General features: G+C 49.4%; 1 protein-coding gene, 1 long non-coding RNA gene and 1 pseudogene across 12 annotated transcripts in view; 2 read left to right on the top strand and 1 right to left on the bottom strand.

Moving 5' to 3' along the window:
* Positions 1 to 26,145, bottom strand: part of PIK3CD (phosphatidylinositol-4,5-bisphosphate 3-kinase catalytic subunit delta) — a 61,612-nt gene extending 35,467 nt beyond the window's left edge. For 6 of the 11 annotated variants that reach the window (XR_014053397.1, XM_081489316.1, XM_081489325.1 and 3 more), the window contains exon 1: positions 26,099 to 26,145. The gene's annotated coding sequence lies outside the window, so the exon portion shown is untranslated. Of the gene's footprint in view, positions 1 to 1,687; positions 1,929 to 26,098 lie in introns of those variants that run through there. The other 5 variants (XM_081489315.1, XM_081489324.1, XM_081489317.1 and 2 more) reach the window with 3 other exon arrangements.
* LOC145505953 (uncharacterized) lies at positions 1,745 to 13,209 on the top strand. The gene is made up of 4 exons (XR_014053401.1): positions 1,745 to 1,841; positions 1,982 to 2,180; positions 2,681 to 2,878; positions 12,436 to 13,209. It is a non-coding gene; the product is annotated as an uncharacterized LOC145505953 (long non-coding RNA).
* On the top strand, positions 19,551 to 19,670 carry LOC145508160 (5S ribosomal RNA; annotated as a pseudogene).
* Positions 26,146 to 26,496: the final 351 nt, after the last annotated feature.

The following is a 26,496-nucleotide window of genomic DNA, read 5'->3' as shown; positions in this document are numbered from 1 at the left end:
TTAAAAAGAGAAAGTCTCAGAAACCTTCTGCACATTCCCTTAGAGGACTTCAGCTCAAAATCAACTCTTTCACCAAGGTTCCCTTTTTGCAAACCAGTCACATTGTGCTTCACGGGCCTTTTTCACCATCTGTGTCAATGCCACCCCCAGCTCTCTTTGGTGGTACTGAAGCAAACCACAGGAACATTTCCAGTGCCCGAAGCAGGAATTTATATACATACAGATGACTCAGATCATTTCTAGAGTTGTTTGTTGGTTTTGTTTGGTATTTGAAAGCAAAGTAAGTGATCTGAGTCAAGCCTGGGTTCGAGTCCCATTCAGTGGCTACAAAAAACATGTCTGTGAACTTGAGGTCTCTATTCAACACCCAGATCACATCATAAAGGAAGATTAATCCTGGCTTGGTGGAGATGAAAGGGAAGGGTGTGTGGGGAGGAGTCCGCCCACTCACTGCATCTGTGGTACTTCTTTACCTACTGTGGGCGGCTCCTGGAAATAATCTGACCCCAGAGAGCAAAAGATACCTGAGTTCCGAAAGCCCAGGCAGCTGGATTCCAGCAGCAGGACATGAGGCTTCCCCCCACTCCCCAGCCGGTTTCTCCTGCCTGGAACCCACTGGGCTCCTGAAGACACTAAACCATTGGATTCTTCTCCATGAGACAAAACGCCCAGTTCTAGGAAGCTGTTGGAAAAGATGCCATCCCAAGGTCCAAGCTGGATTCTCCCTGCTGCCAGCCTAACCCCTGGAAGGTACCTCGTGGACCCTGCTGCAGGGTTCGGATGGTCCCTCCTCTCAGCATCCAGGGTAGGATGGTAAGGACTTCCCAGAGCACCGCCACCAGAGAAAGGTGAGATCAGCGACAAGAACTAATAAAGAAATAACTTGCATCGCTGACCAAGGAAGCTAATTAAACAAGAGGACAAAAAAAAACACAGCAGCTCAGTCACAGGGAAATGAAACTCGATCAGAGCAAAAGCACTTTCAAAACGAGAAAGGACGAAGCAGAAAGCGCGATGGAGCCCAGAGAATGGAGGGTTAGAGAAGGCAAGGAAGTGACTGGTCCTTAGGAATTCAGGTCAGGGAACAGGGAGCCGGGACAGAATTCACAAGAAGGGGCCAGGGAGGAGGTGCGTCTTTCGCTCTGGCCCTCAATACCGTCCGGGACCTCAGGAGCCGGGTCTGCTGCCCTCTAACCCTCTGGGTTCAAGGGCAAAGCTTTGGGAGGCATCGCTGGGAACGGACGGAGCGCAGGATGCTCCGTCCCGAATCGGGGGCAGGGGGAGGGGAAGGCGCGCGCGGCAACTGCTCCGTCCCTGACAAGTAAACATCTTGCCCTGAACAGGCGCGCGTCCCCGTCCGGAGCCCGGCGGAGGGCCCTGCTCATTTCCACCAAGGGCGGCAGCGGGACACCCCGGATTCCCGCCCCCCCGGAGGCATAAAAGGGAAGCAATAAAATGGGAAAAGACCATGAACCAGTCCACGCCAGAGAAGCACAACGCGAGCGCGGCCCGCTGCCTCGGCCTCCGCAGCGGGGTCGGGTGCGCCCCGGAACGCGCCCTCCTCCCCCAGCCCCCGCACCCCCGGGCCGGGATCGCCCCTCGCGGACAAAGCCCGGCGCTGGGCGGGGTGGGGCGTGCTCGGGGGGCACTGGGACCCCGCAGACGCCCGCACAGGTGGGCTCCGTACCGGGTGTCGGTGCCGGGGGCGGAGCCCGGTCTCCCTGGAGACTGTTGCCCAGGGGACGCGGCGGGCGGGTCCCGGAGCGATGGGAGGGCGTGAGCCTCCGGGCGGCAGCGCGGAGCCCGCGGGGGCCTGAGGGCAGGCCCGCGGCGCGGAGCCGGTGAGCGGGGCATCCGCGAGGGGCGCGGCCCTGGGCGGGGCCCGGACAACGGGCCGGCGCGGGCAGGGCCAGGGGGCGGGGCGTCCCGGGGTCGGGGCGGGGCCAGCCGAGGCGCGGGCACCGTCGGCAAATTCTCACAGCCCCAGCTGGGCGAAGCTCTGGAGAGCAGGCGTGAGCTCTGCACCTCGCGGACGCCGCCGCAAATCCTCCCCGAGCCCCGCTGCTCCCCGCTGGAGAGAGGGGCTGCGCCTGGAGCCAGGGACCCCGGACAGCTTGCGCACGCTGGCCCGGGTTCCCCTTTCTGCCAGTAACAAGAGGATAGAAAATGCCACCTGCAAAGTGAGCGAGGGAGGGCCGTCGGCCAGACTGCTCGGGTTCCCAGGGAATCACCAGAAAGGGCGGGGCACGGGGCCAGTGTCACTTGTCGGGAGCCCGGGTCAGCAAGAGTAACTGGTTCAAATCCAGTGGGCGGACTGTTGCCCAGCCGCTGGGCCCCCCTTTCCATTGGAGTTCTTCTCATAGGTCCGATTTAGAAAATAAATGGGTTAACTCGGGACTGTCACGATACATCTATTCATTAAGATGAACTATGCGTGCAGGCAGAGCGTGTCTTAAGACAGCGCTGTAATCCCCATGCACTTCGTTCCAGATCCTATCCAGGCATCACCTTGTAAGGTGGGCATTGTTCTCCCTCGAGTTGTAAATAAAGCAGAAGCTCTCGGAGGGCAGGGAACCTCCCCCCCCCCAACTTCCGCACCCAATCCCACAGCCTCTTAGAGCTTTAGGACCACTTTGGATCGGTCCCAGGTTCACACAGTTCTTGCCCTGCAACGTCCCAGGTCCCCTCGAATGCTCTTTGGAGTTCACCGCCCGGAACTTCAACCTCCGCCACAGTGGAGCGCAAACAGAGGAGGAGAGTGTGAGGTTCAGAGTGACCCCAGGGTGTCCCAGCCCTGGGGCGGAAGAAATCGGCCTGAGGAACAGCCTTCCGAGGTCCTAATTGCTCCGCCCGTCTCCACCTCCACCGAGCGTTCCGGGTGAGGCGCCCAAAGCAGCTCCCGCCTGTCCGAGCCCAAGGAGCCTCCCTCCATCCCAGCGTCGCCCCGAGTCTGGGAAAAGGGCAGGAAAAACACTCCAACAGAAGTTCCCGGGAATCTTGAGGAAGCCTGGGATGCGCGGACCAGGCGGATCGGTCCTGGGAAGTCCCGGGGCCCTCGGCGATCTCTGCATATTGTCCCCAGCACCGCTGTCAGGGCCGGGGGTGCCGGGCGCCCTGGGCTTCTCGAAAAGAGAAGAGAAGGGGGTTCAGGATAGGAAGATCCCCCTCGGTATCCCGTCACTGGATGTCACACACACGTACACTCGCATGCAGGTTCACACACATACACACACACTCGGGCACAGTTACGTAAACTGACACACACAATGATGTGCAAAGTCACACGGTGATGGTGGTTTAGTCGCTAAGTCGTGTCCGACTCTTTGCGACCCCATGGACTGTAACCCGCCAGGCTCCTCTGTCCATGGGACTCTCCGGGCAAGAATATTGGAGTGGGTTCCCATTTCCTTCTCCTTCTTCTACATAAACTGACACAGTGATGCTCAGAGTCACATACACTCGTACAAATACTCAGAGACCGAAGATACACACACAAACACACACTCACATAATTACTGTATATCAACACACAATGACAGCCGCGGAGACCAGACACACACGCACTAGTGCGCATTCACACTGAACCGCACTCTTTACCCACACAGCGCTGCGAGCTGTGCACTTGGCCGACAATCTCTGGATAAGGCGGAGCCTGGCCGCTGGGTGGGAACAACCCCGCACCCAACCCAGGGCGCCACTGGCAGGCTTCCACCTCCACTCCTGCTCGTCCTTGCAGCAGCAGACAGTACACTCGTGGCTGGGACCCGGCCTCAGCCCGAGAAGGGAAGGGTACCCAGAAGGGGTAGGGGCGGGGTGGGTAGGACTGCCCTTGATGCACAGAATCGGGGTTTCCCAGGATGAAGTATAAGCCTCAGGGTCACACGTGGACTTAAGATGGGCAAACATGCAGGGAGGGGTTCTCTGACAGGCATCCTGACTGGGGAGGGGTAGTAGCCCTAACAAGCCTCAATCAGGAAAGGGTAATGACCCCCTAAGGCCAGGCAACTGAAGAGATTTTCCAAGTAGCCGACAGGTTTTGCCGGGTCCCATCTCCACCTGTGGGTGCCCTTCTCCCTAGGGGCCCTGTGGTGCAGACTTCCTTTTTCTCCAGCCTGGGTTTGATTGAAAGTCAACCTCAAAGCAAGGTCCCCATTAACAATGTTCAAATGGGGGTATTATTTTCCTATGGAGCCAAGAGAAAAACCCAGGATTCTTTGAAATGGCAAAAGTCACAGAAGTCATCCTGCCTGTATTTACAAATGTCCTGGAACTGCACTGACAAAGTCTAGAAAGAGACAGCATGCAATCAGCTGTTTGGGAGATAATTAAGTGAATTAATACAGATACGTGGAAAGTCTCTAGGACAGTGCCTGGTGTGTGGTCTATGAAATGCTCAGACATGTTTTCTCTCACAGAGATGCTGCAAACCACTAGTTAGTGGCAGAGAGGGAAGAAAAATCAAAGTGTCCAATCTGGTTCCAAGTTCAGATATATTAACTCCTTTCTGAAATACAAGTGAGGGTATAAAGAAATTAGTTAGGTGGATTAGTACATTAGTTTCACCACTGTTATAAAGAATAAGGAAATTAGAGTCCAGCTTCTCTACTAGCTATTGCCAAAAGCTGTTGTTGTTGTTCAGTCGCTCAGTTGAGTCCAACTCTTTGCAACCCCATGGACTGCAGCACACCAGGCTTCCTTGTCCTTCACTTACTCCTGGAGTCTGCCCAAACTCACGTCCATTGAATCAGTGATGCCATCCAACCATCTCCTCTTTATCAGTTCCTGAGCCTGCAGCAAGAGATCAGCTGAGCCTCTGCTCCCACCTGCAAGAGCCCCTTGTCACATTCAGCACGCCTGTAAGAGGGAATTGAATTTGCTCCATGAGTCACTCCTTCTGCGCCATGTCTTGACATTTCTACGTAAGCTCACTGTGATGATATGTCAGCTTCTCTCTGCTGCCCACACATATCCCAACCTCCAACCTTCCTGGAATTCTACTTGTCTCTCCCTTTTCAAACCTGGCCCTCACATTGCACGGGGTCAGAGTATGTCAACCCCAGATACGCCACTTTGGCATATTGATTATTTGAAATTAAAAGGAGTTGAGAAACAGCCAGTGCAAAAAGGACACTCTGAACCTTCTTTGTCCCCTAAAACCAGGAAATAAATCTTCCACGTGAAAGTTATCTTCCCTGCACCAAGAGGAAAAAGACATCCCTAATCACCACAGGTTGGGAATTTAGGGGCAAGGGGTTTCCTTGACAGCTCAATGAGTGAAGAATCCACCTGCCAAAGCAGGAGACACAAGAGACATGGGTTCAATCCCTGAGTTGGGAAGATCCCCTGGAGGAGGAAATGGCAACCCACTCCAGTATTCTTGCCTGGGAAATCCCATGGACAGAGGAGCCTGGCAGGCTACAGTCCAGAGGGTTGCAGAGAGTCAAGACATGACTAAGCACGAGCATGGACAGATGGAGGCTGTATAAACAAACCTTGTTAACTTCTTCACCGTCTTACCATCCCTACCCCAAACCCATTGTCTTGTCAATTCATAAATTGTCTCTTTGTCTTAAAGGTATAGACAAAGAAGTCTGGTGACTTCTGTGAGTCTCATATTTTGGGGGGGCTTTCGTACATATGTATGTATTTAAATTTGATTTTCCTCCTGTTACTCTATCTTTTTATTACAGGGCAGGTAGGAAGGGTCTCAGCCAGGAACTTATAAGGGTAGAAGGAAAATTATTTTTCTTTCTCTATAGCATTTTTAGATGTGGTCAGATAAGAAAGCTGAGTAGGAGTACTTCCCTGGTGGCTCAATGGTAAAGAATCCACCTGCCAATGCAGGAAACACAGGTTCAATCCCTGATCCCAGAAGATCCCACATGCTATGGAGCAACTAAGCCTGTGAGCCACAGGAACTGAGCCCACATGCTCTAGAGGCCATGCTCTGCAACAAGAGAAACCACTGCAATGTGAAGCCCAAGCACCGCAACTAGAGAGGAGCCCCCAATCACCACAACTAGAGCAACAAAGACCCAGCACAGCCACAAACAAATAAATAAATAATTTTTGTTTAAAGGGATACAATTGTCTTATATATAAAAAAGAAAGTTGAGTAGGGCTAAGACGAGAAAGGCTATACTAAAAAAAAAAAAAGATGAAACTAACAACCAAAAAAAAAAAAAAATGGAATTAACAACCAAAAACAAAAAAAGGTTAAATGCTTGTTTTAAGTTCTATTAGGAAAAACAGGATGATTCTGGAAAATAATCCTCCTCAAAATGAAGAGACAGTTTCCACAGTTTTTTAAAAAATTTGTTTATTTATTTATTTTTGGCCACACTGTGAAGCAGGTGGGATCTTAGTTTGCCAACCAGGGACTGAACTCAAGCCCCCCGCAATGGAAGCACCCTGTCCTAACCACCAGACTGCCAGGGAAGTCCCTCCACGATTATTCACCTAATTCCCCCATCCTTTTGTTCCCTTGAGCTCTTTACTCTCTAAGCACAAGGAATGAAAGAACTTAATTACAGGAGTATCTGCCTCCTGTTCTCCTGTCACTTTTACATATTTTCATTAATCTTTGAGACTCTTACCCACAGATCATTCAAAAAGTGGCTCATCTGTAGTTAAACAGCAAAGTTAATTAGAATCTTGAAGCTTGTTTCTTTCTTTTGCCAGTTCCCCCAAGCTTAGACCAAAAATGTCTGCCTGAGCTGAGGCTTCCAGAGTCTGTGATCTTGAGGGGAGGAGCATTAAGGGAGGGGAGGCACAGATTTTAAAAAATGATGCTCATGTCTGCAGTGCTCATTCTGTCAAGTGTCAACCCAAAAGCGGGCTTTCCAGGTGGTACTAGTGGTAAAGAACCCACCTGTCAATGCTGGTGACATTAGAGACAAAGGTTCAATTCCTGGGTTGGGAAGATCCCTTGAAGGCAGGCATGGCAACCCACTCCAGTACTCTTGCCTGGAGAATCTCATGGACAGAGGAGCCTGGCGGCCTACAGCCCATAGGATCACAAAGAGTCAGACATGACTGAAGTGACTGACCACACATGCAGCCCAAAAGCATTCTTGGTTGCAGGGTCTCCTGGTGAGAGGTGGGAGCATCAGCCCCAGAGTTAGAACAGGATTTGGATAAGTTTTCTGATCTCTGCAGAGCTGTTTCTTCAGTAAAAAGAAGATCCAGCAGGACTTCCCTGGGGGCGCAGTGGATAAGAATCTGCTTGCCAATGCAAGGGACACACGTTCAATCCCTGGTCTGGGAGAATTCCACTTACCACAGAGCAACTAAGCCCATGCGCCAAACTACTGAGCTGGATCTCTAGAGCCTGTGCTCCGCAACAAAAGAAGCCACTGCGATGAGAAGCCTGCAGGCTGCAACCAAGAGGTACCCCCACCTCGCCACATCTAGAGAAAGCCTGTGCAAAGCAACAGAGACACTGTGCAGCCAAAAACAAAAATAAATGAAAAAGAAGATCTAGCAGACAGTGTCAACATGGCAAGCAGAGGTAGGGAGCAATGGGACAGCACAGGTTGGGGGCTTCTAGCCAGGCCCCAAGGTGGGCACCTGGTTATACCCTGTTTTCCACCGTGGTTTCCTGTGAGTCTTAGGTTTCCAATTCTAGCATGTGATTCTTGTGGAAGGACAGGATGTCGCAGATTTTTTTATACACTTTAGAGAAGAAAAACTATTCCTCTGTTTGTGGAAAAGGTCAATTGTGAATTTTTATTTCGAGAAAATTAGAGTAAGGGGATAAACAGGGTGCCGGGAACAACAGCGGATTGTGTGAATCACACATCAAAGAACATGAAAGACACCCTGGGGACTCAGGAAACTGACCTTCTTGAAGCTTCTTATGAAAACTCTAGATGCATTTGAGAAGCTGTGAGGGTAAGAAAATTCACCTAAGAGCTAGAGAATTTTTAAAAGTTGGGTCCAAACTTGAAGATGGTAAAATGAATGAATCTGGCAATATTACACTTAACGTATCTGCAGGGCTGCAGCTTAAGATTGTTTCTTTAAGCCAGGGGGCAGAGGACTTGTGCAAGTCACACGATAAGATCCACAGCAGTCAGTACTGAGAGATACCAAAATGAACAGCAGCAGTAGAGGGAACGGCCACTAATATTTTCTGGCCCATACAACATGCCAGTCATTGTGGTAAATGTTTTTACATTTACCATGAAGTCCTCATAGGAAAGGCATCTATTGGTATGTCTCCTTCCCTTAAATCTGGGTGAGGGAACTTCCCTAGCGGTCCAGCAGTTAAGACTCATGCTTTCATTGCAGGAGGCACAAGTTTGATCCCTGATCAGGGAACTAAGATCCCACATGCCACGTGGTGTGGCAAAAAAAAAAAAAAATCTAGGTGGCCTTTTGACTTCCTTGAGCAAGAGTATATAGTAGGAGAGATGCTGAATGACTTGAGAGCTGAGCCTATAAATGGCCATACAGCTTCCAGCTAGGTTTGGAATCAAGCAGCAATGCTTGTTCTCGGAGTTTTAAGCATCAGGAAAGTGTGGCCCAGAGCCACCATGCTGTGAGGAAGCCCAAGCTAGAAAGAGAAGCCAGTGTAGGCACTCGGGTTGACAGTGCCATATGAGCCCAGCCTCTGAGTCAGCCCCATCCAGGCAACCGGAAGAGTGAAGAAACCTCCAGGTGGAACTTCCCTATTGGTCCAGTGGTGAGAATCTGCCTTGCAATGCAGGGGACATAATTTGATCCCTGGCTGGGGAATCGAAATCCCACATACCAAGAAGCAACTAAGCTGTGTACCACAACTAGAGAGTCCAAGAGGTGCAGTGAAAGACCCCGCACAACAAAGATCTTATGTGCTGCAACTAAGACCCAACACAGTCAAAAATATATATAACATTTAAAAAAAATTTTTTTTTAAGAAAGAAACTTCCAAGTGATTCCAGCCCCCAGGTGTTCAAGTAATCAGCAGTCCTTTGAGAGCCTTCCGCACTGACCCCAGACATCACAAAACACAGCCAAGCTGGCCTGTCAAGCCCTATCTGAGTTCCTGGCCCATAGAATCCATGCTTATAATAAAACAGTTGCTGCTTTATAGCTTTAAATCCAGTGTGATTCGTGCAGCAATGCATACCTGGAACCTTATCTCATTAAGTCCTAAAAACAACCCCACAAGGTAGTTATTATCATTATCTCCTTAAGGAAACTGGGGCCCAAGACTTACCCAAAGCTACACAGTAAATGGCAGAGCAGGAAGCTGAAACCACAAGACCAACAACAACTAAAGCTGCTTCTTACAGCGAATCATCTGCCTCTTATAGGGCGCCAGGCTGGATTATTTTTTTTTGACCACCGCTTGGAGCATGTAGGATCTCAGCTCCCCTAACAGGGATGGAACCTATGCCCCCTGCCTTGCAAGCCCGGAGTCTTAACCACTGAACTGTCTCAATTTTTTAACGCATGATACGTGCCCATTTGGGGCTTTCCTGGTGGCTCAGACAGTCAAGAGTCTGCCTGCAACGTGGGAGACCTGGATTCGATCCCTGGGTTGGGAAGATCCCCTGGAGAAGGGAATGGCAACCCACTCCAGTATTCTTGCCTGGAGAATTCCATAGATGGAGGAGCCTGGCGGGCTACAGTCCATGGGGTTGCACAGAGTTGGACATGACTGAGCGACCGGACACACACATTGTGCCCATTTTATTGTGACCCAATCCCACCCCTCAAGACCATCTTATGGGAGACTTCCCTGGTAATCCAGGGACTAAAACTCCATGATCCCAATGTCGGGAACCCAGCTTCAATCCCTGGTCAGGGAACTAGATCCCATATGCTACAACTAAGAGTTCACCTGAAGCAACTAAAAGATGCTGCATGCTGAAACTAAGACCTGGCACAGCCAGATAAGTAAATAAAAATTTTTAAAAACAGACAATCTTATAGGCCACCTGGACAATGAGGGGTCTCTGCAACTGTTAGATGGTATGACCCAGTGCCCTGGTGGGAGGTGGTCAAAACCAGTGGGGTGGGTCCTAGGCCTGTGCTATTGAACTTCCCTTTTTGATGACAAGAATGAAAGGAGATTCAAGAACTGGCTCACTCATCGACAGAAATGAAAACAGAATTTACAAATATCTGGAGAAAGAAGTCTGTAAAACTTACTCTAACAGAAGTGGGTAAATCTGGTAGAAACAAGTACAATGTAATTACATGTCAAGCTCCCTAATCAGAAATGCAGAGTAGGGAGGAAGAGAAGAGGCCTCAAGAGAGAACCGCATCCAGAGAATTCAGAGTTGACCCAACACTCATTCAGAGGCAGCACTATAGGCCCTTCAAGAAGGAGCCAACTGGGTCCTGGATTTCATAAGGACCACTCTCTATTTGAAACTATATCCAGATACTTGCCTTTCCTGGTATTTGCACCTTTGTGGAGCTCCCAATCATATTTGATATTTTTGAACTATGGTGCTGGAGAAGATTCTTGAGAGTCTCTTGGACAGCAAGGAGATCATTTGATCTCCAGTCAATCCTAAAGGAAATCAACCCTGAATATCCATTGGAAGACTGATACTGAAGCTGAAACTCCAATACTTTGGCCACCTGATGCAAAGAGCCGACTCATTAGAAAAGACCCTAATGCTGGGAAAGATTGAAGGCAGGAGGAGAAGGGGGTAACAGAGGATGAGATGGTTGGATGGCATCATCGATTCAATGCACATGAGTTTGAGTAAACTCCAGGGCATAGTGAAGGACAGGGAGATCTGGCATGCTGCAGTCCATGAGATCACAAAAGGTCGGACACTGCTGAGAGACTGAACAGCAACAACACCCATGTTACAGCACAGTTGGTCTACAGAATATGGCAGAGTGATGCCAGGTTGCCTTGGAGATTGGGTTATAAAAGAACATGGGGCTTCAATCTCTTGGCTAAGCCAGTAACCAAGTTGTACGGACACTCAAGCTACCCTGTGAAGAAACCCATATAGCAAGGAACTGAGATATCAAAACCTTGGCAGGTATCTCCAGCCACATACACCTGCAGCCCCAGCTGCTCCCTACAGAAACTGTGAGATAGTGTTTGTTGTTTATGCTGCTAATTTTTTTCATTTTGTTTTGGTTTTTTAATAATTTTATTTATTAATTTCTGGCTATGCTGGGTTTTCATTGCTGCTGGGGCTTTTCTCTAGTTGGGGCAAGTGGGAGCTACTTTCTAGTTGCAATGCACAGGCTTCTCATTGAAGTGGCTTCTCTTGTGGAACACAGGCTTTAGGGCACGAAGGCTTCAGTAGTTGCAATGCGTGGGCTCAGTAGCTGCAGCTCCCAGGCTCTAGAGCACAGGCTCAGTAGTTGTGGAGCACGGGATTAGTTGCCCCACAGCATGTGGGATCTTCCCAGACCAGGGATCGAACCCATGTCTCCTGCACTGGCAGGTGGATTCTTTAGCACTGAGTCACTAGGGAAGCCCTAAGCTGCTAAGTTTTGGGGTAACTTGTTACACAGCAGTAGATAACTAATGCACTCATGGCTGCAGTGTTCACTATGTGGCCTAACACCTGCTCCAGGCTTAGTATAGAAGAGGCTCCATCAATACCTGTGACTGAACAGTCAGTACAAACAACTCCTCCACTGTAATAATGAGTCAGAGACATTCCTAAAGAAGTGGCAATAAGCCAAGTGAAAGAAGCCAGCCACAGAAGACCACATCCTGTGTGATTCCATGTGTATAAAATGTCCAGAATAGGCAAGTCCATAGAAACAGAAAGTAGAGCAGTGGTTGCCAGGGCTGGGAGGGGTTGGGGAGAAACGGAGAGTGATTGCTAGTGAATACAAGGTTTCATTTTTGAATAATTAAAACAAAGCTCCAATACTTTTGCCACCTGATGAGAACAGTCGACTCATTGGAAAAGACCCTGATGCTGAGAAAGATCAAGGGCAGGAGAAGGGGGCAACAGAGAAGGAGATGGTTGAATGGCATCACTAATTCAATGGATATGGGTTTGGGTGGACTCTGGGAGATAGTGAAGGACAGGGAAGCCTGGCGAGATGCAGTCCATGGGGTTGCAAAGAGTAGGACATGAGTTAGCAACTGAAGGACAGCTACAAGATTTCTTTCTGAGTGATGAAAATGTTCTATAACAGGCTAAAGTGACAGTTGCACAATTCTGTGACTATGTTAAGAAGTACTGAATTGTGTACATTAAAAGAATTTGATGGCATGTGAATTATATCTCAATAAAGCTTGTTATGTTCTAGAAGGGGGAGAGGAAACCAGGCGAGGTCACTGTCCCGAGTCAGAAGAGGCACAAGGGAGGCTGGCCCCCCATAGGACTGGGGAAAGCATTGGGGTGCTTCAAGTGGAGGGTCCCCGTTCATACCTGGAGCAGAGAACATGGGAAGGTCTCAGGAAGGCTGACAGTTGCCAGTCAGTGAAAGGGTGTCTGTGTGCTCATCCTACAGGGTCTTAAGTCGCCTGGAGCCCAATATCTGGGGCCTGGACACGGTCCTGACTTCCTGTTCCCTACAGACCATCCTACCCATGCATGGTTGACACCCAGCTCTACCGGGAAGGCCTCTCCACCTGCCCTTCATGCAGAAGGGGACCACAAAGCCACAGGCTGCAACTTCTTAAAGGACGGAGCGGCCTCCACAAATGAGGCGATCCTACAGCAGAGTCACCCAGTGATGCAGGAAAGCAGGTCCTGGATGAAAGGCAAAAGGAGCCGTGAATTTAGAGCAAAGAAAAAGACTTAAACAGCACAGAGTACACTGGTACATCGTATCTAAGAGGTGGTCGATTTACTGGAAATAGAAACAGCTTCAAAGCAGACTTTGAACACGTGGTGGGGCAAGTGTGTCTCACGGAGGCCGCGGGGAGGTCGGAATCTTTCGTCTCTCTCTCTGGCTTCTGAGGTTGGTTTCAGAGTCAGAAGCTGGCGGTCGGACCCAAACAGCTCTTCACTGCACCCTCCCAGAATCTAGGATGAACCTGGGGACCTCTGGGAGGCTGATGAAAGTATACACACAAATGGTCTCCTAGGAGCTTTTTTTCTGGGGAGAAGGTCTGTGATTTTTCAACAGATTTTCAAAAAGATTTAAAATCTGGGACTTCCCTAGTGGTCCAGTGGTTAAGAATCCAGCCTTCCACTGCAGGGGCACAGGTTCAATCCCTGGTTGGGGAACCTAAGATCCCACATGCCAAAAAATAAAAAATGGATTAAAAAATCTGAAAAAGGTTAAAAACCATTGAGTAGTGGAGCTGTAGGGCAGGTTTTATTTTTCTTCCTTTGGCAAATCTGTATTTTTTTACAAACTTTTCATAACTAGCTTGTATGGATTCTATGCAATTAAATATATATAGTATACACACACACTTATAAAACATATAGCACATATATAAAAAATGTGCACATGTATAATCTAGGAAAATCACAGCCTATAATATCCAGAAGATGTAGACCACCCCAATCTCAAGACCTCCAAGAAATTAATATCTTTTAAAACTGCAGGGCTTCCCTGGTGGCTCAATGGTAAAGAATCTGTCTGCCAATGCAGGAGACGCAGATTCCATCCCTAGTCCAGGAAGATCCTGTATGCCTCAGACCAGGCAACTAAGCTAGGGTGCCACAACCACTGAGCCTGTGCTCTAGTGCCCAGGAACTGCAACTACCAAGCTCTTATGCCACAACTACTAAAGCCTGAGCACCTAGAGCCTGTACTCTGCAACAAGCGAAACCACCGCAGTGAGAAGCCTACACACTGCAACTAGAAAGTAGCCCCTGCTTGCTGCAACTGGAGAAAAGCCCACGCAGCAACAAAGACCCAGTATAGACAAAAATAAATAAATTTAAAAAAAAAACCTCTGCAAACTCAACTTCATCTCTTCTGTCCTGACCCCAAACAAATCACACACACACACACACACACACACACACACACACACACACACACACACACACACACACACACACACACATTCAGGGTGGCAGTGGAGATGGCTCCCCCTCTTAAGGGTCTCAGCCACTTGGCAGTTTACTCCATTCTCCTAGGTACCACCTCGCTAGGCTCAGCCTCCAACCTCCTCCTTCCCCACTCAGCCATGGGTTTGCACGTCCTTCTCTCCTGTTGTCAGGAAACCCCAGATCCGAGGATAACCTGTAAGCCTCGGGAACCACAGAGAACTCTGAACATCTCATTTCATCACCCATCTCATTCCATCTCTCCTTGGCAAATGCCCTCTATGTCTCTTCCTTCCACTTTCAGGTCTCCAGGCGGCTTCTACCCCATGAACCTCCCAGATAAGTTCAAAACAATAGCTTCGGGTCTTCCCTGGTGGTCTAGTGGCTAAGCCGCCATGCTCTCAATGCAGGGGGCCCGGGGTTTAATCCCTGTTCAGGGAACTAGATTCCACGTGCCGCAACTAAGAGTTCACACATTGCAACTAAAGACAGCACGTGCCTCAACTAAGACCTGGAACAGCCAATAGATAAATAAACATTAAAACAACAACAATAGCCTCTTCATCAGTTGTCAAGCCCATCTCTGGGGCTACAGCAAGGAGCCCCCCATCACTAAGCACCTGTCATAAGCCAGCACATTTTAGGTGCCTTACATCCATTTTTGCATTTAATCATCACAAGAAGCCCCTACAGCAGGCCTTCTGTTTCACAAAGGAGGAGGGTGAGGCTTGAGGAGGTGATGCTGCACAGCTAGTGATGGGAGAGGCAGATGTGAACCGGGTTGACCCCCAAGCCCTTCTCTCACCACTGAACCATACTCCCTCTCCTGGGTTAGTGCAGAGGAACCAGATTTGGGCCACAGGTCAAGAAGACACTTGAGTCCTGTTGCCCTGACTGTGTCACCCATTAGGTTGAGGACCCTTGGGTGGACTTCCTACGAGAGGCTCAAGAGTTGGGCAAGGAGGCAATTGAGATTGCAGAGGTCAAGCCCTGCTTCCGCTGGACAGAGGGGGAGAATGGGCACTACCTGGGCAGACTGGGGTGGGCTGGGTAACAGAAGCTGCATCCTCCTGGTACCTCTCTCTGTAGAGGAGCAGAACCCAGGAGGCCAGCTCCACCAAGACAAAGGACTGCAAGAACAGAAAGGCTGTCTGGATCCCAAGTTAGCTTGGAGACAGAGGGAACCGGTGAGAACAGGTCGGGGAAGACCCCCTGCACAGTTGATGGGCTCCCAGAGGCCTCAGCCCTCCTCCCACCTGGGATCCAGATTCCCCTCCTGGGCAACAAGGGGGTGCATTTGGAGACAGCACAGGACAAGGGTGAGGAACAGGCTCTGCCACTTCCTTTCTGAGTAATACCTAGATAAGTAATACCTTTGTGCCTCAGTTCCCCCTTCTGTAAAACACGATCATGATAGTGCTTCAAAGAAGAAATTAGTATTTGGGAGACTTCCCTGGTGTTGTTGAAGCTGAAGCTCCAGTGCTTTGGCCACCTGATGAGAAGAGCCGACTCATTGGAAAAGACCCTAATACTGGGAAAGATGGAAGGCAAAGGGAGAAGGGGGTGGCAGAGGATGAAATGCTTAGCATCACAGACTCAGTGAACATGAATTTGAGCAAACTCCGGGAGATAGTGAAGGACAGAGGAGCCTGGCGGGCTGTAGTCCATGGGTTCATAAAGAGTAGGACACGACTTAGCGACTGAACAACAACTGGTGGTCCAGTGACTAAGACTCTGTACTCTCAATGCAGAGGGGTTCAATCCCTGTTTGGGGAACAAGGTCCTACATGCACAACTCAAGACCTGGCACAGTCAAATAAATAAATAAATAAGAATAAGTTAGTATTTTCAAAGTGCCCAGAATACTACCTAGCACAGAGTAGGTGCTACAAAAGTGTTTGTTTTTATTGTTATTAAAGATGTGGCAAGCTAGACTAAGGTGGCAATTCAGAGCTGGACAATAGCAAGGCTCATTGGTATAAATAGTGCTAATGGGATCTGCAGAAAAGAAACTAATGTGAAAGATCCCTTTTCTGGAGCTTGTTGTGCTCATCTCAGGGTGAGGGGCTGGTGTCTTTGAGATGGGAGTTCTAGGTCAAACTCTGCCTCTCACCCAGGCTCTGTGATTCTGCCGTCTTCCCCACCACCACCTCTCTGTAGCAGAATTGGGGGAATTGTGCTCACCATTCTCTCTTCAAGGCACCGTGACTGATGGTCTCAGCTTGCTGACCACTCAGGGTATCAGGCTGCAGGTTTTGGTCTCTGAAAGACTTAGCTGTTCTTGTGCCCAAGCACACCCATGCCAGCTGTTCACCTTTGTAATTACACAGTGTTGTCAGTGGATAAGTGGATGAAATATGGGTGTGACCAGAAAGAGCTGTTTCCATGAAAACAGAATTGAATGCTTTAGAAAACAGTAAAGACAAGTCACTAAAACAAAGTTTCCATTGAAGGAGCCTGAGCAAAGCAACTGTAAAAGGTAGGGCAGAAGAATGAGAATTGACAAGGACTCTATGCTTTATTTAAGAATGATGAAGCAATCAAACAAAAGCTCTTGGCCTCACATCAGTATATCTATGTACTTTTTTGGGGGGTAGGAAGAGGGCATGCTGCATGACAAGTGGGATCTTAGCTCTCTGACCAGATCCTCTGGCATCGGGAGCTTGGGGTCTTAACCACTGAACTGCCAGGGAAGTCCCACATCAGTATGCGGGGATATGTTTTAAGTTAAGATGCTTAGATTTGAGATGCAGCATTTTCATAATTATCTACCTAAACCGAAGTTTCAGTTAATCAGTCAATGAATCACATAGGATAAAAGGGCTCCTATGGGACTTCCCTGGTGGTCCAGTGGCTGAGACTCTGCACTCCCAATGCAGGGGGTCTGGGTTTGATCCCTGGTCAGGGAACTATATCCTGCATGCTGCAACTAAGACCCAGTGCAGCCAAATAAAGTAATAAATATTTGTTTAAAAAAATTTTTAAAAAGTGCTCCTAAGAAGGTAGGTATCTCATCACAGTTGCATCTAATCTAATGGCTGTTTTGCCTTAATCTGTTTTTCAAACTGTAGTTGGAGACATCAGGGTGGGAATAACGGAAGCCACAGCAAGAACATAAACATCTTCCCAGAGCATCTATCTGACTCAAAAGTAAGGGAGAATAGCAAAATAAACATGGATTATCGAGGAATAGAATGTAAAATTGTTGTTAAGGTTAAAAATAAAACTTGAAGCTTCAAAGCAAGGTCATGGTTGGGGTGGGCTGCAGAAGCCTAGGGTCACAATCCCATCTCTTTGGTGGGAGGAGTGGGTGGGAAAGTTGGAGAAGCAAGGTCCATGAGGGTCAAGGTCACGGCCAGCTGCCTAGCCATCTCCCAACCACGTTCCCACAAACCTGCAGCAGAAAGCCATCCTGGGATGGCTGCCTTCAGCGCAGCCTGCCCACTTGGGCACCCCCATCTCGCTGCTGCAGCTTGCAGGTGATGGGGCCAAGGTCACTTGGTGGCAGACCTCACTAGAAGCCTCACCTCCACCCTCCTCAGCCTCTGTTCTCCAAGCTCCTCCAGACCTTGAACAGTTAGAAAAAGCTGAAAAAAAAAAAAAAGTGAACCTCCTGGCTTTGGCACATCTGAGAGGAACAGGCTGATAACAAAGGGCAAAGCGATTCCAACCTTTATCTGTAAAATGGGGGTATTTACTGACACACACCCTGTGCATTCCAAAAGGATCATTTGTGGGAGAGTCAAATAAGATAGTGTTTGGGGACTTTCCTGGTGGTCCAGTTGTTAAGATTCTACACTTTTTTCAATGCAGGGGGTGCGAGTTGAACCCTGGTTAGGGAACTAAGATCCCACATGCCAAGCAGCATAGCCAAAAAGTAAAAAAAAAAAAAAAAAAAAAAAGATAATGGTTGAATAAACCTTAGCACAGAAGCAAACCTCAACAACCTGTGACAAAGATACCTGTCATTTTAAATCCATTCAGTCCTACAGCGTGTGCGGCAAAGATTCATTCATCCAGTGGCAAACACAACAACTTTCAAAGTGCCCATTCCAAACTAATACAAGTTTTTCCTTATTCCTCATCTTCACGACAATCCAATAAAAGAGGTACAGTTATGTCAATCTTCAGATGAAAACCCGGAGGCTCAAAGAGGTCACGGTCACTAAGCATTTAGGATCAAAGCCAAGATCTCAACTTCCATCTACTTCCTAAGCTCTTGTGTTTGACACGAACATTAGACTGTTTTTTTACTCATTCTCAAACATTGTGCCTCCCACTGGAAATACGAAGCCTCACACATCTTATGAAGCTCCCTCATGTAAGACACAGGGCTGCACTTAATTTAAAAATAGAGCACGCTTCATCACTGGTTTCCCAATGACAGTAGGTGAATATTTATTCAAATATTCGTCACACCACACAATAGGGAAAAAAGATTCATAACCCAGTGAGCTGGCTTTTGGACCCACGGACCACCAGAAACAAGAGTGTGGTTTTGCTCATCTTTTCATTGGCTCTGAACATGAGAAAAGTTTTTCAATGGAGTTTTTTAACAGGGACAGGTGAGAGGGAAAGTTGGGGGGTTTTTTGGTGGTTTTTCCACTAGAATAAATTTCTCATGAAGCTATTTGAGATCAAGACCCTGGTTTTATTGATTTCCTCCTCAGACACAGGTCGGCAGCAAAGAGGAAAATGCATGCTTAAACAAGCTGTGTGTTGGATGGACTACCCTCACCTGAGGCTACCTGACACCCGCTTGAGAGGAGCTTGGACGCCACTTTACTCTGTGCTGTGCTCAGTCGTGTCTGAGTCTTTGTGACTCCGTGGGCTCTAGCCCACTAGGTTCCTCTGTCCATAGAATTTTTCATGCACAAAGACTGAAATGGGTTGCCATTTCCTACTCCAGGGGATCTTTCCCACCCAGGGATCGAACACATGTCTCTTGCATCTCCTACTTTGGCAGGCTTCTTTACCACTGTGCCACTAGGGAAGCTTTACTTTTTACTCTAAAGGGCTGGAAAAGCCCGCTTCATGGTCAGCAACCCACGCTGGTGCCACCCCAGGGTCCTGCACCTGCGGGACCAAACCGCACGAAGGAGCGACTGGATGTGGATGGAAACAATCACCAAGATGAATTCTGGACTCTACCATTCGTAAGTCTTTACCCTCATTTCCATGCTACAGGGGTGACGGGACCTTAGAGCACAGGGTCCTACAGCCCCTCAGTCCCGCCAGATCTCTCAGCAAGCATTGGTTCATGCATTTGCCCCAGGGAGGCTCACACCCAGATCCAGGCAGATAGCTGGGGACTAGGTCCATTTTGACAGAAGGGTTGATCATCTACCTTTATAGCAGAAAAATGGATCTCCATGCTTAACCCAAACCCCTTTGGCTTAAGGGTAAACCATCTCTCCTTGTAGTAACAAGATTAATCTTGAGGGTAAATGGAGACTTGTTAAATAAAATAATGATAATAACAATAATAGTGGAGTGGGTTTCCTTACCCTTCTCCAGGGGATCTTCCCAACCCAGGGATCAAACCCACATCTCTTATCTCTCCTGCGTTGGTGGGTGCGTGGGCTCTATACCGCTTGCACCACCTGAGAAGCTCATTTCTATGGCCATACCACCCTAAACGCAGCTGATCTTGTCTGATCTCAGAAGCTAAGCAGGATTGGGCCTGATTAGAACTTGGGATGGGAGACTGCCTGGGAATATCAGGTGCTGTAGGCTTGGGCTTCCCTGGTGGCTCAGACGGTAAAGAATCTGCCTGCAATATGGAAGACCAGGTTTGATCCCTGGGTGGGGAAGATCCCCTGGAGAAGGGAATGGCAACCCAATCTAGTTTTCTTGCCTGGAGAATTCCTTGGACAGAGGAGCCTGGCTGGCTGAGTATAAACTATATGATAGGTGATGTTCATTTTCTAGTTTATCTCATTTAATCCTTAAGACAACACTAAGAACAAGTCCTATTAGAGTCACTTAACAGAAGAGGAAACCGAGGATCAGAGAAGGTAAGAAATCTCAAGGTTACACAGCAGGAATGTAGAGAAACTACAGTTTAAATTCCAGAGTTCCATCTAATTCTAGAGGTCAAGGGTTTAATTGTTATGTTATACTGCAACAAACCTCATGCTATACCTACAGCTAACAACCAAAAAGAAAGTTATTTAGCCTCATTAGCAAAATAAATAAATAAAACAAAAACAAATTTAAGATGACTACCTTTTAAGCCTATTAGTAAACCATTTTTTACCAATATCATTAAATGCCATCATGAAACTGTTCTATATCACTGGGAGAAACTCATTCAATATTTCCTGGAAAAATATTTAGCTCCAAGAGCCATAAAAATGGTCAATACCTTTGATGATAATTCTTGAATATGGGAAAATTCAGATGCCTGAAAATATCTGTTACAGTGCTTCAAAAGCAGTGTGTGTGTGTGTGTGTGTGTGTGTGTGTGTGTGTGTGTGCCTGGAAGCAAGATAAATGTCCCACAATGGAGGATGCCTGAGAAAGTAATGATGTCCCTGCACTAGGACATTTATCCTGCCAATAAAAGGATAACCAGGTGATGAAGTGATGTGGAATGCTAACGTGCCACTGTTAAGTGAAAAAAGCAAATTACAAAAGCACATGATTTGCCCCTCACACAGTTAAGTACAGAATTATCATATGATCCAGCAATTTCACTTCTAGGTATATAGGCAAAAGAATTCAAAGCAAGAACCCAGACAGACATCTATGAACATCCACATTCATAGCAGCATTATTCACAATAGCCCCAAAGTGGAAGCAACCAAGTGTCCATTGACAGATGACTGGATAAGCAAAATGCAGTCCATCCGTACAACAGAATATTATTCGGTCCTTAAAAAGAGAGTGGGTGTTCTGACACATGCTGCAACACAGATGAACCCAGAGGTCATGATGCTGAGTGAAATGAGCCAGTCACAAAAGGACAAATACTGTGTGATTCCATTTATATCAGGTACCGAGAGTAGTCAAATTCTGAGACAGAAAGTTGAATGGTGGTTGCCAAGGGCTGAGATGGGGAGAGGCGTACAGAGCCTTAAGGTTTAATGGGTAAAGAGTTTCAATTTTGCAAGACAAAAAAATTCTGGAGATGGACAGTAGTGATAGTTGGTGACAATGTGAATGTACTAAGTGCCACAGAATGAAATGCACTTGACAAAATGATCTAAATGGTAAATTTTTTGTATATCTTACCACAATTAAAACATAAAAGTTAAAGTAAAAAAGCATATGCCTAATGTAGGGTTTGATCCCTGGGTTGGGAAGATCCCCTGGAGGAGGGCAAGGCAACCCACTCCAATATCCTTGCTGGAGAATCCACATAGATAGAGGAGCCTGGCAGTCCATGGGGCTGCAAAGAATCGGGCATGACTGAGAGACTAAGCACACAGCACACTGGTCACAATTAAAAATGCACATTAAAAAATGGAAAAGTGGGAATTCCCTGGCTGTCCAGTGGTTAGGACTCCACACTTTCACTTCTGCGGGCCCAGGTTCCGTCCCTGGTTGTGGAACTAAAATCCCACAAGACGTTCGACACACCCTGTACACATCAGCTCTTTTACAGACCTAAAAGTGTGCTTGGCACTTTACACATGACTATATGAAATGTTCAAGACTGGCGATAAAATTGCTATTCCAGTGTTGTTAAAACTGGGGACTCTGAGGCTTGCGAGGGTTCCGTGATTTGCCTAGTGGTTGGGAGGGACTTCCCTGGAGGTCCAGGGGTTGGGACTTTGCCTTCCAAAGCAGGGGTGTGGGTTCAATCCTTGGTAGGGGAGCTAAGATCCCACATGCTTCTAGGTCCAAAAACCAAAACATAAAACAGAAGCAACACTGTAACAAATTCAGTAAAGGCTTTAAAAATGGTCCACATCAAAAAAAATATTTTTTTTTAAATGGTTGGGATTAAAATCGAGTCTGACTGACTCCAAAGATAGTACTTTTCTTCCCCAGAAAGTACCAAAGAAACACACTCCCATCCTTCTGTAGTAGGCTGAATGGTGGCCCCTGAAAGATATGTCTGCCTTCATCCCCAGAACCTATGAATTATTTGGAAAATTAACTTTGTGCAGAAAGGGTCTTTGCTGATGTAATTAAGGGCCCTGAGATGAATTCATCCTGGATTGTCCGGGTGGACCCCAAATCCAATGACAGCTGTCCCTCTAAGAGACACAAGAGGAGAAGACAGACAGGAGGAGCCGTGTGAACACAGGGGCAGAGATCAGATGATGCTGCCACAAGCCAAAAACAGCTGGAGCCCTAAGAAGCTGGAAGAAGCAGGGGGGGAGGCTTCCCTATGTCCCTGGAGAGAGGGAGGGGTGTCTGTAGGACTAGACACCTTGATTTTGAACTTCTGGGCTCCAGAACTGTGAGGGAATATATTTGTGTTGTTTTAAGCCACAAAAACTGTAAGAATTTGTTATTGACAGCCACAGGAAACGAATACGGCATCCCTCCAAGACAGTAAAATCCAACTCAGGCAGCTCACTCCCTTTCTGCAGCTCTCCAATCGCCCTTCCCCCCATCCCCACCCACTGTCACGTTCCTGGCATTTCCTCTAAGTGGAAAAAGTAATTTCCCCCAAAGTGAGTGAAACACAAGTGAACTGAAATACCACTTTAGGAACAGACACACCCATCACTCTGAGGACTCGCCCTCTCGGCTCAGAAAGTAAGCAGCCTTGGAAAGCACCTATTTCCAGGAGAAGCCCCAAGAGCCGTTCTCTGAGGTGGGTCAGGTCACCACCTCTGATGGAGAGGAGTGGAGAGTTCTACAAGCCAAGCCAGTGCAGCACCAACCTCAGGCCCCAGGGGCTGCACGGGCCTCCAGGGAAGGGAGAGGGAGCCAGATTTTGGAATGACCCAAAGCAAGTCAGTATTTGTATGCATGGAAAAGAGTGAAGAGAGAGGTTCCCCAGTTTTTTTATTGTTTTTTTTCCCCATCTTGAAACTGGCAGCATTTCTGATATGATTGCAGGGGATTTCCATCAACCAAGTTGAAGAAAATTCAGTTTTAGCATTAACTGCAGGGAGAGAGGAGGAGTTTTGCAACCTTTGTCATTTATGAAACACCAGCAGTGGCCCCAAAATGAAGATGTTTTCCTCTCTCCCAAATCAGTCAGGCTCCCACCACCCTCTATGGGCTGGAGGCTAATTACCACATGCGTCTTGACTCTGACCCGGGGGCAGCGGGGCACTGACCCTCCCAGGAGCCTTGCCCTCCAGTCCTGGCCCTCCAACCGATCGGCTGGGAAAAGTGTTTGTCCCCTGGAGAGTGGCGGAAAGAGCTCTTCTGAGGTCCCACAGTAAGGAAACACTTGGTGGGACACCAAGCCCCACCGTCAGACCCACAGAAGCAGCTGGAGGGAGGGAGGCGCTCTCTAAACAAAAATGGTTTTGAAAAATAAGCTAGCCAAAGGGGAATTGCTTCATAAGTTGCATATTCACTTCTCCCTTTAACTGTGCAATTGAAGAAAAACAAGGTGAAGCAGGAACTGACCCCTCATACTCCCTCATTCTCACCCCACCCCATAATCTCCCTTGACATAGGCACAAAAGCAAAGCTAACCAGGTCTGAGGCTGGTCTCTATGTATGGATTGTCTTGCCTTGTAAGCACCCCCAGGAGCTGGTACTCTCCCTGCCAGCCTGCCTTGTTTTTAGCCTTGGCCCCCAGGGGGATCCGTAATAAAGCAAGAGAAAGAATGGAACCCCAAGGATCATTCAAAGATGTACTTTACCCGTCCTTCCTGGGTAAAGACCAAAGCAGCAAAAATGCAGCTTGTCCCACCGGAAAGGGACATCAGCGTGGCCAGAAGGACCTTTGGAGCAGTTGCCCTAATTCCAGAAACATCTGTATTGGCGGCATTGTTTCTAAAGGTGGGTGAAGAGGTGAGGGGAAGTAAGTTTGGCTTGTCTTTAGAGCTGGCAACTGCCAACTAGGTTTTAAGAGTATACTCATCCTCCCACCCCACCCCTACACCCCGGGTGTTTTCCACTACTTTGCTGAAAGCACCAGAAGAGAATGAACCTCAGCATGTGCTAGTCAGTGCCCTCCTGAGCCAGAATGGACAGAATCCCACCACCGAGACATTAAGCCACAGCAGGGTATGGGAATGTGAAGCGGTTGGCGATTTCTGCTCTAGGGAGAACAGAAGAGAAAGCTCTATTCTGCTCTCCTTGTGTTTACTGGCAGCCTCCTAAATCAGAAGAATCTTCACCCCCACTTATGCCCCTCAAACCTGGTGGGTAAAGGTAGCAGGGTTTTACAGGAGAGCATCCAGGTGGGTACCTTAGACTCTATGGCTCTGAATGGACACCCCACGTCCCTGGTCCGAACACTAAGCAAACTGTTAGGTGACATATATTCTTCTTCATCTGCAAGCAGCAACACTATCAGATGACTAAATGCTTTGGCCTCCAAAGGAACCAGGATTCTGGATCAGCTAGTTGTAAACGTGTGGGTCAGCAAGTTTTCACTGTGCTGAGCCTTGGTTTCCTCCAGGGCAAATGGAGCCCTCATTCAGCGCCTATGTTTAACTGAAGATACATGTAAAAAACCCCATGGCACCATTCACTTGAGAGGAACACTGAGGCACTCAGACACGCCAGCGGTGGGTGTGCAGACCCTCTGGAAGTGAGCAGTGGGATTAGTCCTCGGTTTCAAAGTCCCTCTGGAGCATTGAACCTTTCCCGGGGAGATTCCTGGGAAAGGAAGCCGCTCCCTGCCCCAAGGCACACACCTCACACACGCGTGACCGTGCGTGCAGGACATTTCTGGGGGTGGCGTCTGTTGGGGCTTCTGCAGGAGCCGCGGGGGAAAGAAGCCCCACTTGATGGTCCGGTGGGGTTCGAGACCCACAGCGCCCTCCTTCCTGAGGACACCTGAACGAAATGAAAGCTGCCCAATCATCCGACAGCTCCAGAGCGCTCCATATGCAAAGTGGACAGATCCCAAGGGTGCTGCGCTTGAACCTGGTACGTGGGCCGCCTGCACGGGCTGTCCCACGGCGCCCCCAACTCCGACCCCGGAAATCCCATCCCCACTCGCTTCCCCTCCTGAAGCGCCTCCTATCAGTCCTCTCCTGGCTCTCCATCTCCCCACCGGAGCAGGGCTCAGGGCGCAGACGGCAAAGCAGTGCCCCCGCCCCCACGGCCTGGTCCCCCCAAAATTTCCCCCGGTTCCTCGCTCCTCGATCTCAGAGAAGGGGGTGCACAGGACGGACCCTAAATAAAAAGAGGAAACGCGATGAAAAAAAAAAAAAGCAGCAGCAGCAGCCTCATTCAGGCTGAATTACGGGTAAGAGTATTAAAAAGAAGAAAGAAAGAAAAAAAAAAGAGTCCGGAAATGCAAAGCTGAAGGCGGTTTTGCCGCCGTAACCCGGACCCAGCTGCAGATCCGGGGGCTGGTCTCGCCGCGCCGCTGCAGTAAACACGCAGTGACCGGCGCCGGAGGCCCGAGCCCCGCCGGGGTCGGCGGGAGAGGAACCCGCCGCAAGTCCAAGCGCCCGGCAACGCCTTCCCCGGCCTCTATTCAGCCGCGGGTCCCGCTCTCCGGGGTTGGGGAGGGCGCGCCGGGCCAGGGCACAGGGGAGGTGTGTGCACCCCTCTCCCCACTGCTCGACGGGAGCTTGGGGCGGGGGTGGGGGGAGGCGGCACCGCCGTAGGGAACGTAGCCTGCACCCCGCGGCATAGCCCGGGCGCCCGGGATCCCGCTCGCCAGCCCCCGGGGCAGGGCGCACGCGGCTAAGCGCTGTCCTCCCCTGGGCTCGGCTGGTGCATACGAGTCGAGGCTGCCCCGCCGCGGAAGCGCCTCCAGCCCGGGAGCTCCCCGGTCCCGCTCCGCAGGGCATGCAGTCCCCGCGCACGGGAGCTGTGTGCACCCCTCTCTCGGCGGACGCTCCGGGGACCGCCCCGATCCCGCGCACAGCCTTGGCCCAAGTTCCAGGGGGCGCCCCCTCGCCCGGCTCGCTAGACGCAGGATCGGGGTGCACCAGCTGTTCGCGCCGGGAGATGTCCGCAAGCCGGTCCCCCGTCTCGTCGAGGTTCCCCTAAGTCCCCCGAAGTCCCTGGACCCGGTCCTCTCCCCCACTTCCCAGACGCAGCCGGAGGAGAGCGCTTACCCGTCCCGGCGCAGCTGGCAGCCGCTGGGAGCTCCGGCGCTGGGCGCGAGTGAGCCTCGAGGGAGGGAGGCGGGGCGCGGTGGGGGCGCCCCGCCTGCTGACAGCCCGCACACTCCACTTCCCACTTTGTTTCCTTTTTACTTGCAACAGGAAAAACAGCAGGTCCTCCTGCCGCTTCTTCTAACTCTCCGCCCGCCTCTCCTGCCCGCCTCCGTCTCGGGCTGGAGGGGCGTCAGCCAGGTGCCTCTAGAAGCTACACCTTGCCCTTCTTCAAAACAAGTTTATGTCTGTATCCAGAAATGGAGTGTTTCCTGCCGTGGCAACACACAAAGATGTCACAGCCATCAGCGATTCCTGCCCTCCAAATGTGAATTTCTGAGCCCGGAGGGCGCCCAGGA

The sequence above is a fragment of the Giraffa tippelskirchi genome, chromosome 5 (genome assembly GCF_054371585.1).
Source record: "Giraffa tippelskirchi isolate mGirTip1 chromosome 5, T2T-mGirTip1v1.2.pri, whole genome shotgun sequence".
NCBI lineage: Eukaryota > Metazoa > Chordata > Mammalia > Artiodactyla > Giraffidae > Giraffa > Giraffa tippelskirchi.
The sequence above is the reverse complement of the archived record's forward strand: the minus strand, read 5'-3'. Positions and strand labels throughout refer to the sequence as shown.